The sequence below is a fragment of the Myotis brandtii genome, unplaced genomic scaffold, assembly GCF_000412655.1.
Source record: "Myotis brandtii unplaced genomic scaffold, ASM41265v1 scaffold995, whole genome shotgun sequence".
In the NCBI taxonomy this organism is placed as follows: Eukaryota; Metazoa; Chordata; class Mammalia; order Chiroptera; family Vespertilionidae; genus Myotis; species Myotis brandtii.
In genome coordinates this window covers 415,466-431,803 of record NW_005372150.1, presented here as the reverse complement: position 1 = coordinate 431,803, position 16,338 = coordinate 415,466, and positions in this window count along the sequence as shown.

The following is a 16,338-nucleotide window of genomic DNA, read 5'->3' as shown; positions in this document are numbered from 1 at the left end:
CCTCGGGGGATGTCTGACTGCCAGTTTGGGCCCGATCCATTGGACATCCCTCTCGCAATCTGGGACCACTGGCTCCTAACCGCTCACCTGCCTGTCAGCCTGATCCCCCTAACTGCTCTCCCCTGCTGGCCTGATCCCCCTAACTGCTCTCCCCTGCCGGCCTGATCTCCCCTAATCACTTCTGCCTTGGCCCCGCACCCGGGACCCAGGCTTCCCTCCCTCTGGCTGGCCTCAGGCACCCGGGACCCAGACCAGCTTCGCCCGGGCCTCAGCTGCACCCACAGGTGCTTGGGCAGCTTCTCCCGGGCCGCAGCCGCAGGCACTGGCACCCGGGAATGTGGGTGGGTGGCTTCTCCTGGCCCAGCTTTGTCAGGAAGGACTTCTGGAAGACGTCCGATCTAATTAGCGTATTACCCTTTTATTAATATAGATTATCTATTGACACTTGAAAATCAGAAGCTTTCAGGGGAAACTCTGGATTTGTCTTCTCTTGACTCAGAAATCCTGGCAGCCTAGATTGGTTTCCTCCTGGCAACCATGGGCTGGACCTCCCCACCCCCAGACTGATATCCCATACACCTCCACCCTCCTCACTTATTCCCACCAGGCAGGTGCCTATAAGCCCGGCCCTGTCGCATGTGGTGGAGGCACTGTGAAGGTTTGAAGGCCAGGAGGACCCAGTTGGTTGTCTGGGTTGGCATCTGCTGGTAGCCAAAATGAGGGGTGAGCAAGAGGGAGTGTGATGGACCCTGTGCCTGTGGTCCCGTGAGAGTCCCTGAGTCAGGACCAAGGCTCAGGGTAGGAGTGGAGAGGATGAAGTAGAGAGAATTGGAAGCTCAGATGGCTAAGTTCTGGTCCCCAGTGTGCACAGAATGGTCTCTGCCCAGATGCTGGGTCAAAAGTGATCATCTACTTACTTCACTGGAAACTTTAAGACTCCACATAAAAATGAAATCATTGGCTAGAATAGTATGTAATACTTTCAACAATAAAGATTTTTAAAATAATAATAAAGTATAATTTCTGTTAAAAAAAAAAAAGCAAACCAACATGAAATCGTGGCTCTGAACCTACTTTACAGATTACAGAGAGCCCAGATATAAGGGATTGGTGAGGAGGCAGATGAGATGGCATTAGAGGTCCCCTAGTAATGGCCCCTAAGTGTGCCTTCACTGGGAGGCTTGTAACTTCAGGGTCCCCTGTGGGGATGCACCCCCTTCCTCCCATTGATCCCCAGCCAGGAGTATTGCCAGACTTGCCTCCAAGACTACTTGACTGTGTTTCCAAGAAAACAAGAGTGCAGAATCCTCTCATTTATTCTCTCAACAAACACATTTTTGTGATTGGTATGTCACAAAGGTTCAATGAGGCATAGGACCCAGTCCCTGCCCTTCAGAGCTGACAGGTTAGGGAGAGCAGGTAAGGGAGAGTGGGGTGGAGCTCCAGTCTGACGACCTGAACTGGAACCTCAGTTCTGCCACTTACTAGCTGTTTGACCTCTCTGTGCCTCAGTTTTCCTGCCTAGAAGTGAAGACACTAGTGCCCACTTAAGGGATTGCTGTGGAAATTAAATAAGACAATTTGGTGAAGATGTTAGAACAATGCCCAGTGCAAAGGGAGTGTTCTTAGTATTGGCAAGTATTACTGCTTATTTAGCAACAATTTACTGAGCACCAACTATGTGCCAATCACCAAAGTTAGAGCAGTAATAGACAGGCACAAGCTCCTGCCCTTGACAGGTGGTAGGCACCACAGGGGTAACCATGTGAGCAGCAATGTGGAATACTCCTAGGGCCATGCTCCCCTACCTTTCCCTGCTTGGGTGCCACAGCTACTGGCCTCTCCCATTCCCCTACCAACCAGACCCTCCCCTGGGGAGTTTTTGCAAATTGTCTGCTTCAAAGGGCACACTCAACCTGGCTCTTGTTAGCTGGGGGGCCTTAGGGCACTGCCTTGACCTTTCTGATCCTCTTGTTTCTCTCTGTGATGGAAACCCAGTCCCTTCCTTGGGGCTGTGGAAAGAAGCAGGGGACAGATGTGGAGGGCATCCAGGTGGCAGAGTCAGCTCCTTCAGTGACAGGAACGCTGCGACGGGTCAACTCTAAACACACCCGCAGCTCCCCCAAGGCTCTTAGAGCCTCTTGGTCTGTGGTCTGAGAGGCCAGTGCGAGAGGGTGATCTCAGGTGTGTCAGAGGGGGGTTAATTAAAAAGGTGGCTGGTAGGTGAATTTCTGGAAACACAAATTGGAAACCAGTGGAAGGTATTGATCTTCTAATGTGAAGCCAGTGGTATCTGAGCAAGCAAGACAGCTCTGGTTCAGGAAAGCAGGAATCAATTCAGCCCCTTCCTGAGCTGACCTGTCTGGGGTGGGCTAGGGTCATGGGTCAGGGAGGGGCCTCCAGCCTCCCAGCGGGAGGATCAGAGCAGAAGAGCAAGCTGCGTTTCTGTGGGGGTGAGAACCCTTTCTGACATCCCCAGTTGGGGGAGCTTCTTAGCTGGACAGAGTAGTGAACCTCTTCACGCCTGCTTCTTTACTGAAGACTCCTGACCCTGGTGTTGTTGTAGAGTTAAATGCAATAATAGGTGGGCTGTGGCACTGGGGACACAGAAGTGTATATACTGCCCCAAATCCTGGCCCTCCTGGAGCTCACATTTTAGTCAGTGAGACAGACAACAAACAAGGGAGTGTATATATACCAGTGATGGCGAACCTATGAGACACGTGTCAGAGGTGACACGCGAACTCATTTTTTTTGGTCGATTTTTCTTTGTTGAATGGCATTTAAATATATAAAATAAATATCAAAAATATAAGTCTTTGTTTTACTATGGTTGCAAATATCAAAAAATTTCTATATGTGACATGGCAGCAGAGTTAAGTTAGGGTTTTTCAAAATGCTGACACGCCGAGCTCAAAAGGTTCGCCATCACTGGTATATACAGTGGCAGGAAGCGCTGCATGTGTGAAGTCATGGAAAGGTGATGTGAGTGTGACATCGTCATGGCAACCAGCAAAAAAACCCCAAATTTCCAACCTGCTGCGCCCCATGAGGGACAGCAGCCCTACTGTGAAGAACCACTGACATGTACCTGCTTATTTCCTTCTCACAGAGCTCCTATGGCATACATGTCCTGGTGCCCACTTTGCTGTTGAACAAATGGAAGCATAGAGAAGTGCAGCCATGGGCCCAAGCCTGCATAGCTGGGAGATCAGTCCTTCCCCCCATCTGTGGAGCTGTATTTCCTTGGTGTCTCCCCAGGATGAAAGCAGGGCTGAACCCAGGGGCTGTGTGAGACACTTGGGTCCCAGGCTGGGCTCCTGTGGAATGTGTGCAGGTGGCTGTTCTCACTGCCCTTGGTGAGTGGCTGCCATGGAGGTGCGGGGAGAGCCTATTGAGCACAGGCTGGTGACTGGGCTCCTGTCTGTCTGCACCCCTTCCTCCCCAGGAAGCAATGGTTTTGAAAGCACTTACTCGTAAAATCCTTTCTAGGATCTGGAGGGGAAGATGGCCAGTGTTAGTCTGTTTATTGACTTCTGGACTTTATCTCAGAAACAATACAAATTGTCAGAGGCCTCCGAATTTAATGTCCAGCCTGTAACCCCACCTCCACCTCCTGCCCTGACCTAGAGGCTCACGTCAGTGCTCCTCAGGCACCGCATCACCCACAGCTCAGGGCCTCCCATCTCTCCTGGTTTCCTTCTTACCCTCTTAGCAGCGAGGAGGTGCTTTCAAAATATAAACCACATTCTGTTGATACCCCAAAAGGCAAACTGGAACTCTTCGGGTTCTTGTCTCACGAAGTTTGAAGAATAAATTTTACGGACAACGGATTTTAAGCAAAAGTGTGGAAATTTATTGTAAGTTTATGCAAACTCCCATGTATGGAGGGGTTCCCAAATGGGTAACCCCCTAGGGAGGGGTCCCCAAAATGGGAGAGCCTCTGAGTCTCTCTGTCTAAGGGTTTATAAATCCTGGCAGCTTCTTTGTCTGTACATGCTACCTTCTAATTGGACCCTTCCCCATTTTATGTCCCCCGTGCTTTTCCTAATGGGCCACTTTCCCCCTTTTTCCTGTGGGGTATCAGTTTCAAAGTTTCAAAGATCACCCGGTGCCCCCCTCTTCTTCTTCCTCTTGTAACATTCCTGTAAACAATCTGGTGGCTTGGAGCTGTCTTGCCCATCACATATGCACTCCTCTCCATGGACCCCCCTTTCCCCTAACTGCCTTTCCTGTCTCTACAATCCTCTCACTGTCACTGGCTGCCAACCCTCCAATGGCTTCTCACTGCACTTAGCATAAAATCTAGATGCCCGCACCACACCTGCCTGCCTCCCCTCCCGCTCCTCTTCCCTGATGTGCTCCTCTCCAGACACCTGCTCTCCTTGCAGCTTTTCAGCACAGGGGGTGTTCTCTGGCCTCCTTGCTGTTCCTGGAATATGCCAGGCATGTTGCCACCTCATTCCTGGGAGAGGGCCTTTGCATGTACTGAGCCCCTTCATTGATGGTGCTGCTTGTGCCAGGACAGGGGGTAGGTAGGGCATGAACGGTGAACATTTTGAAGTAGAGGGGATTTTCCTGGCATATGAAGCTGACCCAGGGAAAACCTTTTGGGAAACAATGATGACTGCTTTCCAAGATATGGAGCCCTAGGTGATCTGGTAGACTCATTTCCCTTGGCCTGGTTATGAATACTGACTTTTGATTCCTAGGATACCGAGCTCTGCTATGGACATGAGCTAACTCACACCCCTCCTCAGCAAGGTTGTCCTTGCCCCTATTTAAGTGGATAATTCTCGCCCTTCTCTCTTATCAGCTTCTTTTCAGAGACCGTAAGTCCCTCTAACATTCCTGCACTTCTTGTTCTGTTATCAGCCTCCCCTAAAAGTCAGGGACCTTGTCTTATTCTCTGCTATGTCCTCCGTGCTCAGAAAGATGGCTGCACATAATAGTTGCTTAATCAATGTTTGTTGAATGAATGGAGGAATTCCGGGGTCTTCCAGGGATCCCCTTAACTTATTTAGGCCCAGTCTAAGGTCAGGTGAGGCCATGAGCCACCTTGGGGCGGCATATGTTGGCAGCACCTGGGGTGCTTCGTCTTGGCCCCCAGAAAGCCCCACAGTGCGTGAGACACTAGGGGCTAAGGCCAGCCAGGGCCTTTGTGCCTGTGCAGGGCAGATGGGAATCTCCTAGGATGCCATGGAGCTGGTCATGGAGAAAAGAGCTGCAAATAGGGTGTGGGTCTAGCCTGCCTGAGTGGCAAATGGCTGGTAATTAATTTTGGGCCTTATGTTATTAATCAATTTAAAGTTGAATGCACAGCCAGAAGTGATTCCAAGGGAAAAAAAGTCAAGCCCCACATCCTCCTCATTCTTACTCATCAATCAACAATTTTGCAAGCAGCTTATTAAAATATAGAGAAAAGCATGGCTGGAGAAATCAAAGGGCCTTAAAGGCCCAGAGATGGCTTATCATGGTTTTGTAGATATGGGTGCAGAAAGTGGGGTGGAGGATGCCAGGAATGTAGAGCTGGGTGGGGGATGGGCCCCATTTCACAGAGGGCAAGAGTGAGGCTAGAGCAGGGCAGTGGTGTGAAATCTGGACAGATTAACACCAGCCCGTGGGTGTGGCAGCAGCTGAAAACCCCAGGGGTAGGAGCAGGACCTGGGGTGGGCATAGTGGGCAACAAGGCAGAGTCTAGATTCCACACAGAGGACTTGGTGACCAAGGGCATTGGCACCATGTCTGATTGTGGGGCAGGGAAGGAGCATTATTTCAAGTTATGTCAGTCAGGATTTAAATCCCAGCTCTCCTCCCAACGATGGTGTTGTGGGGGTGGGGCAAGTCACCTTTCTTCTCTGAGCCTCAGTTTCCTGCTGAGGCAGAAGAAAATCAGACCCCTCTCAAAGGTTTGCAAGATGAGGGAGGCCATGTATGCAAAGGCCTGGGAGGGTCCCTTACCCATGGAGTAGGTGCTCAGTAAATGATATCTTCCCAATGATCTGGAAGCCCAGAACTAGTCCTGGCAGGCAGCTGAGGTTGCTTCTGTACTGAAACTGGAACCATGGTTCAGCTACCTGCCACCACAAAAGCCAAACTCATGAGACAGGTCCTGGTGTAAAAGGAAAGAGGTATATTCAAGTGCCAGCATTTCAAGAAGATGGAGAACTCTTGTCCAAAGCCCGTCTTAGCATCTCAGTGCAGTCAGGGGTTTTTATAGGGAGGGAGAGGGAAAGCTGAGCAAAGACATCAATGGAAGGGGGTTGAAAAGTTATCATGGGCATACCAGCGTAGTCCATCCCAATAAGGACCTGAAACTAGTCAAGTGATGGTCTGGTGTGCATCATCCTGGTCTTTGTCATCCTGGTTCTACATCATCCTGGCTCTAATAGTTGAAGGTCAGCAATTCTCCTAGAGCTGGGATGACTGAAGGTTGGAGTCTGCAACTTATGAAGTTAGTTCCTAGGATTCTTATGTAAACCTGCTGTTTATCTACAAGCTACACATTAGTCAAAGTCAGCATTTACAAAATAATGTCAAGACATTGGTGGCGGGGGCGGGGGGGTGTTATAATCCCTGCTGTTACAGTGCCCCGGCGGCATGAACACAGTATTCTGGGTCTGTAGCCAAGTGAGTTTGCCTTTTCCCAGGACACTGCTCTGCCTTTACTTATGTTGTTTCATCTCTGGGAGTGTGCTTTCCTCACTTATCTTCTCCCTCCAGGAAACTCCTATGCATCCTTCAAAACCCACTACACATAGCAACTCCTTTGTGGTGCTTTCTCAATGCTGAGTCAGCTTCTTGCCTTTTGCATGCCAAAAATACTTTATTCTTGCTAGACTCTGAATCCCTTGTGGGAAGGGACTGTGCCTTATGCAGACTGGTATGCAGTGATATAATTCTGTTGGATGAGTAAGTAAAAGAATGAGTGAATAAATGAATTAGTAGCTCTCACAACACATAGCTCTGCCCTACCATCACTTAGAGGCCTGTCCCTCACTACGCCCTGCTTCCAAAACTGTGACCTCAGCAAGAGCCAGGCCTGGCCTGGGGGTCTTTTCTATGTCTGTCTCCCACTGGCAGGTCAGTTCTTGGTACTCAGTAGATATCAGAATGCCTGAGAAGGAGAAGAGGGGGCAGAAAAGCTGAGCCCACATTTAGTAAGCACCTACTAAGAGCCAGGGATGGTGCTGGGCATTTTCACCCATAGGATTCTTTCTTTGCCTTATACCAAGACCATTTCACAGAGTCAGACACTGAGGCAGAGGGAGCCAACTATGTGCAGGAGGCAGAATTTAAACCTTGAAGTCTGTATGCCCCTGAGATGCCTTCCAAAGGGGCTAATGCTGCGTGTGTGAATGAATGAGTGAACAAGTGCATGAATGAATGAATGAGTTCTCAATGGAATCTTGCAGCTTCCTTCTTCCATCTCACTCCAGTCCTTTAGGCCCTGCCTAGGCTGCTTTCCTGTGCTCAGCGCTTTATTTGGAACTATACAATGAGACCTGCCCCACCCTTCTCCATTTGCTGCAGGGTCCCCAGATTTTCCCATGTGGTCCCCTATACTCCTACCTTTTCCTGCTCTGAAGCAACAGCTGCTATCTTCTCCCCCTCTGCCCCCCCTCCTGCTGGCTCTCCTGCCAATCAGAGCCCCATTGTCCTGCCACATGTGGAGTGCCCTGAAAATTGCCAGTCTCAAAAGGCTTGCCTAGCATCCTCAGCAAGAATCTGTTCCTAAGCACCAGTTTCTAAAAGGCTGGTGATTGCATCCTCCGTGTCCCCTTCCCAGAGCCCTTGAGTGGCAGCAAAAGCCCCAGATGGCTGGGGAGGGAGGGGCTTGTCAACCATTATCACTGAGCCGGAGGTGGGCTCAGCCTCTGAGAAGCCGCCTGATGTGCCTGGAGTGGGAACCACGTTTCTAAAATATCTATTGCTCTGAGCACACGAAAGCCTGTGCTTCTGCCTCCCGGAGGTGGTGTCTCCCCACTGGGGCATCTCCCCACTGGGGCAGCACTGATTCACGGGGAAGTCTGTTAACTAACACCCTGAGGGCTGGTCAGGGTTCTGGTTCAGTAGCTCTGGAATGAGCCCAAGAGGGTTCCATTCTCACAAGTTTCCTTTTGATGCTTCTGGTTGTGGTTGGGAACCACACATCGGGACCATGAGGGACTTCAGGGAGGGTGGTGCCACATGGGCTGGGAAGGCAGGGAGTGCCTGGGTTCCCCAGGGACAGGGACAGAGGCAGCCTCTGGTTCACTTACTTGTGGAGTATCTTTATTGAGCTGCAGTAAGTCAAGAGCAAGGTGGAGAGAAGTGAGGGTGCTCAGAAGGAAAGGCCTGGCCCTAGTCCTGCTCAAGCTCACCATTGTAGCCTCCAGCATCATCAAACAGCACCCCTTCCAAGCCCCTGGTGTGTGCCAGGCCCGAATGCTTCCCAACGTGTGATTTTGTGTCACTGAATGTGTTCATGTACTGTCTAAATCAGCGGTTCTCAACCTGTGGGTCGCGACCCCTTTGGCGGTCGAACGACCCTTTCACAGGGATCGCCTAAGACCATCCTGCATATCAGATATTTACATTACGATTCATAACAGTAGCAACATTACAGTTATGAAGTAGCAACGAAAATAATTTTATGGTTGGGTCACAACATGAGGAACTGTATTTAAAAGGCCAGAAGGTTGAGAACCACTGGAAATGCATCCCCCACCTGGGGAGCTAATGACTGAGCTCGGCTCTCCCATCCTCCCTGAATTTCCAGCGGAGGCTCAGAGAGGCTGTGTGCTCTACCCCGGTCACACAGCTTAGTGAATACAGTACTCATTGAGAGAAGGCCTGGGGCCTTGTGGTTGCTGGAGTCAGTCCGCCTAGATTTTGTCCCTATGCCCCTCTGTCCAGCAGTGTGGCCATGGGTGGGCCCTTAATGTCTCTGTCCTCAGTTTCTTCATCTCTACTAAGGGCCTGAGGAGAAGGAAGAGGCTGCCACAACCTGCCCTCAACCCCTATCAGTAAACCAGTTGCTCCTCTGCTGTCACCTCCTCATGGCGAACCTCAGAGCAGGGCCGGCACTGCCCTGTGCCTGTGTAGCACATGAGGGGCCTGAGGCGAGGGAGAAGCCATTCCCCAGGGCCACACAATGGCAGTCCCCATTCTGAGACATTGCTCTTCCTTTGGAAGCTTACCTTTGGAGATTTGGGGGGACCAGTGGCCCAGTGGGGTCACTCAGAACATGGGGTCCGAGGGTGAAACCTGAGGTGGGGCCTCTCCAAGCACAGGATGGGCAGGGACCCAGCCTGTCCTGGGACATGGGAGACAAGCTTCTGACTGCATGGGGAAAAGAGACAGGTGGAAATCGATAAATCTGAGTTAAGGGTCTTCATGTGAGATGTAGCAGCTGAACAGGTGCAGCACACTTCCCTGAGCTCAGAGTGAGGCTGCTGGGGCACACAGTAGGGATTAGGACCTGGATGGGTCACCGAGGGGTGACTGGGAGCTGGGTGGGTTACAGAGGGGTGAGGGTTACAGAGGGGTGACTAGGGCCTGAGTGGGTCACGGAGGGGTGATTAGGACCTGGGTGGGATAAAATAATCCCGGGTACTGTCATACTAGCAAAAGGATCTGATCCTGCAACAAGACCTGGAGACTGGGAAGGACTCTGCCTGGGTGCTCTGGGAGGGCCTCTGAGTGCACTCAATGATGGAAGGAGTCAGCTCTGGGGTTGGGAAGGGTGTTCTGAGCAGAGGGAACAAGTGCAAAGGTCCTGGGGCTTGAAATTCACCATCTGTAAGGTAAAAGGGTGGAGCTGAGGGAGAGGGGCCAAGTGTCGGGAGGGGAGCCAACAGAGGAGGGCTGGGGCAGAGTGTGCAGGGCCTGAAGACAGTGTTGGCAGATCGTGTTCTACTCATGAGTGGGGCTGGGGGCAGACAGGCGCCACTGGCTTTTAGGAGCATTAGGAACAGAAGGAATTTGGGTTGTCATAGACAAAGGCTGGGACAGAGCATTGTAGCCAGGGAATAAGGCCTGAGAGTGGGAGTCAGGTCCATTGGGCCTCTCTGGAGCTCCTTGGAAACCAGAGGTTTGGGGTTTTTCAGGCAACTTTGCAGGACTTTGTAGCAACCAAGCACTGCCCTCTGCTGGCATATATGAGTATTACATCTGGTGACATTTGGCTGGACCAACTCCAGAATTGAGAATTTCAAGAGAACATCCAGGGAGCCAAGGTCTTCAGGGCCTCCCAAGGTCTTCTCTTGCCCCTGATAGATCCTTGTTGCTTAGCCCTTGGGAGAAGGAGCTAAATTCCTTTTGAGGCAGTATGTTTCGACAGCACAGGTCAGCTTGGCCCCAGAAGGAGTTGCACTTGGCTTCCTCCTGGTCTCAGCTCTGCCTTCTGGGTCTCAGGACTGCCTACAGAGTCTGGGGGCACTGACCCCCCTACAGACACACACACACACACACACACACACATGGCTGCCCTGCTGTAGGCTGGGTTGTTTCAGCTCCTCCAGGCCCTGCCCATCCTAGCTCACCCAAGCTGCCTTATGCCTGTCAGTCTTCTATATGAGAGTCCCTGACCAAAGAGACCTGGGGAGAGGAATGAACAGTCAAGCCACCATAGAGGATGTAGCTTTCTCAGGAAAATCCCTGCACACCTCCTGAATCTGCCTGTGTCTCTGCCACGATGCCTCTTGGTTTTCCTGACGCTAAAAGGAGAATGAAAGTGGGCCTGGTCTTGGGAAGCAGCCAGGTGTGAATGGAGGCCACGTGATGGAGTGAGGCTGCAGCACAGCCAGGAGTATGGGCTTCCAGGGCCTTCCTCGATCCCAGCCCTAAGGAGAACAGAAGCCCGGAGAGGAAAGGAGGGGGCGGAGGGAAGTGGGCAGGGATGATGGGAGAGGAAGAGGACTGATTATTTGAAAAGAAAGCCCAGTGACTTCATCTGCCACATAAGCAGATTCATTTGTTCTTTTGTTTGTTCATCAAATATTTTTTGAGGACCTACTATTTCTCAGGCATAGCTCTAAGCCTTGCGACTATATTGGTAAATAAAACAAACTTAATCCCATGCTCTCATGGAGTCTACACTTTAATAAGGAAGACAGACAATCAGCAAACAAGTAAGATGCTTTCAGGGAGTGATAAGTGCTTTGAAGGTAACAGCTTGAGAGTGAGGGGTAGAGAATGGTGGGGACTGTGGGCAGGAGCAGCCTGTCTGAGACGAGACCTCAACGATGAGAAAGGCAGTCAGGTAAAAACCCAGGAGAACATTTATATACATAAAAGCCAAGCAACTGGAACAACCAGAATGACCGGAATGACCGGTCGCTATGACACGCACTGCGGCAGCCAACCGGCCCGATGGGGACCCCGATCACCCCCCCCAGGAGCAGGACTGGCCAGCCAACCACCTGTGGCCCCTCCGCCCCACCAGCCTGGCCCTGATTGGCCCCCATTGGGGCAGGCGGATCCCACCTGTGCATGAATTTGTGCACCAGGCCTCTAGTATTATATATTTGCATACTTCTTAACAGCTGGAGATATAAGTCATGTAACATGAATTTTGAACAATTGGGGTATACAGTTTAATGGTTTTTAGTATATTGAAACCCAAACAGAAACCCATATCCACTAGCAATCACCCCCAGCCCCACTTTCCCCTAGTCCTTGGTAACCATGACTCTATTTTCTACCTCTGTGGATTTTCCTCTCCTGGATACTGCCCATAAATTGAATCTTATAGTATGTGGTCAATTGTGACTGGATTATTTCATAACATAATGTGTCTAAGGCTCATCCATGTTGTAGCATCTACCAGTACTTCATTTCTTTTTACAGCCAAAATATATTCCATTGTAGTATATGGTGCATTTTATTTATCTGGTCAGCAGTTCATGGACATGTGGGTCTTTTTCACTTTTTGACCATTATCAATAATGCTGCTGTGAACATTCATGTACAGGTTTTTGTGTGGGTGTATGTTTCCAGTTCTCCTGGGCATATATTTCAGAGTGGAATTGCTGGGTCACATGGCACACTGCTTTGCAAAGTGTCTGTGCCTTTCATATCCCATCAGCTGTGCATGGGTATTCCTTTTGCCCCACATCCTCACCAGCACTGTTGCTGTCTAGTTTTGATTCTAGCCCTGCTAGTGGGTGTAAGTGGTATCTAACTGTAGTTGGATTTGCATTTCCCTAATGGCAAGTGATACTGAGCATCTCCTCATGAGCTCATTTGCCATCTGTATATCTTCTTTGGAGAACTGTCTATTCAGATTCTTTCCTCCATATTTGCTTGCTTTTTAAAACAAAAACCCATTCCTATACAAGAAGGTTACCAAAAACATAGAACTGATTGCCTTTATGGATGGGAGCCACACAGCTGAGGCAGTAGGAGTAGAGGTGAGGACCAAACTTTTCATTATAAACCTTGTACATTTTTTGTTTGAGTCCTGCAAATGAACTATAAAAATAACTGCACCGAGTTAGCCCTCACCAGCCCCTGGAAGCAAATAGCCATTTTAAAAACTCACTTTTGACCCCTGGCTGGGTAAGGTAAGCAGTGGTTCCCCCGCTCCAAGGTCTGCACCCGGGTCATACCCTCAGCCAGGAAGGCTCTCATTTTTCTCCCACTGCAGGATCCTTGCCCCATTATGCCTCTCTCAGCTAAATTTCATACCAAAACCAGTTTGGAGGAAGGCAGTAGGAATGAAGCAAGGAATGAATCATCAGAAGATAGGAATCTGAGCCATGAGCAGGGCATGAACAGTGAGGTCCCAACACGCTGCTCCTACCACTGAGGATCTTGGTCAAGGCAGCGTGTGCCTGTGGACACCAGTGTCCAGTCTTAGCCTTTCTGCACTTGAGTGTCTCTGGTCAAGCCTTGAGGGATAGAGGTCGCTTGGGCCCAGAGGTCCAAATTGGAGATTTCCACCAAGCCCATACTAATCACAGGATAGGAGGTCCCTTAGTGTGTCCCCCTCATGCCCTTCAGAGTACATGGCACACACAGGCACCCAGTAACTGCGTGTTGAGTGAAGACATGCCAGGCTGTGGTGAAGAGCAGATGTAGTGGGCCTGTGGTCTATGCCAGGACCTACCCCTGCAAGAGGCCTGTGGCATTGTCACACTGAGGGGGCTCCCAGCCCTCCAGGGAGGCAGATGTGGACACAAAGGGGGATGTGCTGAGCAGTGGGACTCACTGTGGAACTGGACATTGAGCTCAAATTCCAAAAACTATAATACATAACTAAAAAATGAGATTTTTAAAAAATGTGCAATTTTTTTATGTTCATTGAGTTGTACAACCATTACTGCATTCAATTTAGAACATATACTGCTTGCCAGGGCCCATCAGCATACTGGGGGATGCTGTGATGGCCAAGACAGGTTGTAACTCTGCCCTTGTGGACCTATCAACATTCTATGGGGGTAAGAGAGATGTTGAAGAAAAAACCACAACTAACCAGGCTGATTTAAAATGCTCTGGATGAAATAAATGGGCTCCTGGGGAGGGGCCGGGATTTCAGTGAGGGTGCTCAGGAAGTGCCTCCCAAAGAGGTGAGCTCTGTGCTCACACCCGCAGACAATGAGCCCTGAGAGAACTGGGAGAAGGGTGTTCTGAGAGAGGAAGCAGCATGTGCAAAGGATCTGAGGTAGGCATGACGTTGACATGCCATGGAGAAAGTGAAGGGATGACTGTCACCAGTGAACAGGGTAGCAGAGCTGTGATGCCAGTCTAGGCCTGTGGATTTTATTTTGAATGCTGCGGGAAGCACAGAGGGATCGATCTGATTTGCATATTAATAGGCAGTGACCCCAACTAGGATGGAGAAAGACCCTGGCCCTTCCAGGAAAAAGACTCCTCTGGTCCCTAACCCCGGGGTGTCATTTTGTGCCCAGCTCCTCCTAGACCAGTGATGGCGAACCTTTTGAGCTCGGTGTATCAGCATTTTGAAAAACCCTAACTTAACTCTGGTGCCGTGTCACATATAGAAATTTTTTGATATTTGCAGCCATAGTAAAACAAAGACTTATATTTTTGATATTTATTTTATATATTTAAATGCCATTTAACAAAGAAAAATCAACCAAAAAAATGAGTTCATGTGTCACCTCTGACACACGTGTCATAGGTTCGCCATTACTGTCCTAGACCCTCACCAGGGCTGCACTGGCATGGACACAAAAAACAAGCTTCTCAAGGCCAGGATGCTGGTGTTGGGTATACTGTCACAAAGTGTACACTGCAAGCTCATCTTCTGTAACCCTCCTTTGTCTATTCTTTGTGAGTACTCTGCTTTTCCATTTTCCAGGGTAGGAACTGAGGCTCGGAGATGGGCAGTTACTTGCCCAGATCACACAGCAGGTGAATAGTGGGTTGAGACCTGAGCTGAGGCCTGAGGGCAGAGTCCTGCTGTGCCCCTAGCCTGCCCACCTCAGCCCAGGAACCGCCCTCATGGGACCAGCATAGGCCAGACCAGCCCTGGCTGTCTCAGAGAAGAGCCATTTCCTAAATGCCTTCCCAGGATAAGCATGTGCAGGTGACTGACAGAGGGAAAATCACAGCCCCCTGGAAGTGGGGGTGAGAGGGGACCACAAAGACTAGGCCCCCCAGGGTCAGCCCTGCCCCTGGCAGCCCCAGCCTGGCTTCCAGCTCTGACCTCCAGCTCTGAAGCTAGGCAGGAAGGTGTTTTTGAGTGGTCAGGGTCAATGCCTGTTGTTAAATGTTGTGAATATCCCCCTGGGCAAAAAGCAGCACTTGGAAAGGCCCTGGGGCAGGAGAGGGCCTGGCAGGCTGGAGAAAGGAAGAGGCCATTGTGCCTGGGGCAGGGTGAGCAAGGAGAGGTGGTGGGCATGTGGGGCTTGTGGATCCTTGCAGAGGCTGTAAGGGGGTCTCGCTTTGATAATGACTGCAACTCTGAAAACTATAAAAGGGGCTCTGAAGGTGGCACCGCTGCCATCTCAGGCACTCAGTCCAATAAGGACACACTCAGGGCTCCAGCCCAGTGCCCAGCCAGCTGCACACTGTGCCCAAGGGCTGTCTTTACAGCATCCTAATAGTCCGCCCTCTAAGAATGCTGCTCACCTTTGTGAAACACCTGTCACAGGGCACCAACTCTCCCAGGTATGCTGCCTACATCCACTCAACCAGTATTCCCAGCAGCTTCTGTGAGGGAGTGGGTGGGAACGATCCTTAGAGGGAGAACCAGGCTGAGAGAGGAGTGACAGCAGGTGAGGAGTCAGGTTCAAACTCCAAACCTGTGCCCTGACCCTGCAGGGGCCCCTCTCCCCCACCCTTCAGAATTCATTCATTGGTATTTTCAGTTATTTCTAGATGACTGAAGAATTTTTTCAATTTTTCTCTTATTGTAGTTGAGCATGTTGTAGAAAATTTGAAAAGTGAATGAAAACACAGAGAGAAATAAAGCTGAGCCACAGTCTTGCCTCGGCGGGAGGGGGGGGCGGGGCTGTGGGCTTCATAGGCATCCTCACTTTGATGACTGACACTTTCTTTTACTAACAATTCTCAACACTGTTGCTGTAAACATCCTTTTTCCAAGCGTGCGGGATGCCCCAGCACATGCTGTCACTGTATTTATAACCAGCAGGTGGGTTTTCTGGAAGGGAAAGGGGCAGTTACCAGTCCAGTGACCATGAGCAGCCCTGTGACCTTCTCTGAGCACTGCCACGAAGGCCCCTGTCCACCCTGACCCAGCCCTGGAGCAGGGCCATCCTACCACCTGCCCTGATGTTGCCTGTGCCCACCTTGCCCTGCGTCCCCAGTATCAGCGTGGGGTTTCCCAGGATGGGGTACCTGGACTCGGGGGCCCCGGGAAGGCCTCAGGTGAGCAGTTTTCTTTCATAACCATATGCAATTGAATGTTGATTATTGGAGGGAAGTTAACTAGCTTGTCAAGTTCAGGCTTTATAATTGTGACAGAAAGTTTAGCTTTTAAGTAAAAATTATTTTAGATTTAAAGAAAAATATTAGGCAAATATTAACATAGGCGGGGTGAGAACTGGGAGCTGCTGTGAGGTTGGTACAGAACATGGGGTTTGGGGACGCACCGCACACTTTCATCTCAGCCTCATGGCTGGGGTTGTGGGTGGGGAGATTAGCCCAGGCCTCCTCATCTCAGCGCCAGAGGGTTTGGGGTCTGTGGGTTTTCTAGCAGTTCAGCCTGGCTCTAAAAGAGCAGCAACAACGGCACTAGCTAACACCTGTGGAGGAGGCTGAAGTTGAATTATCTGCCCAAAGTCACAGCTAGTGGAAGAAGCAGCTCTCTGTCTTGACCACCAGGTATACTGCCTGCTGAGAAGGTGCAGGGGCTGGGGGGTGGGT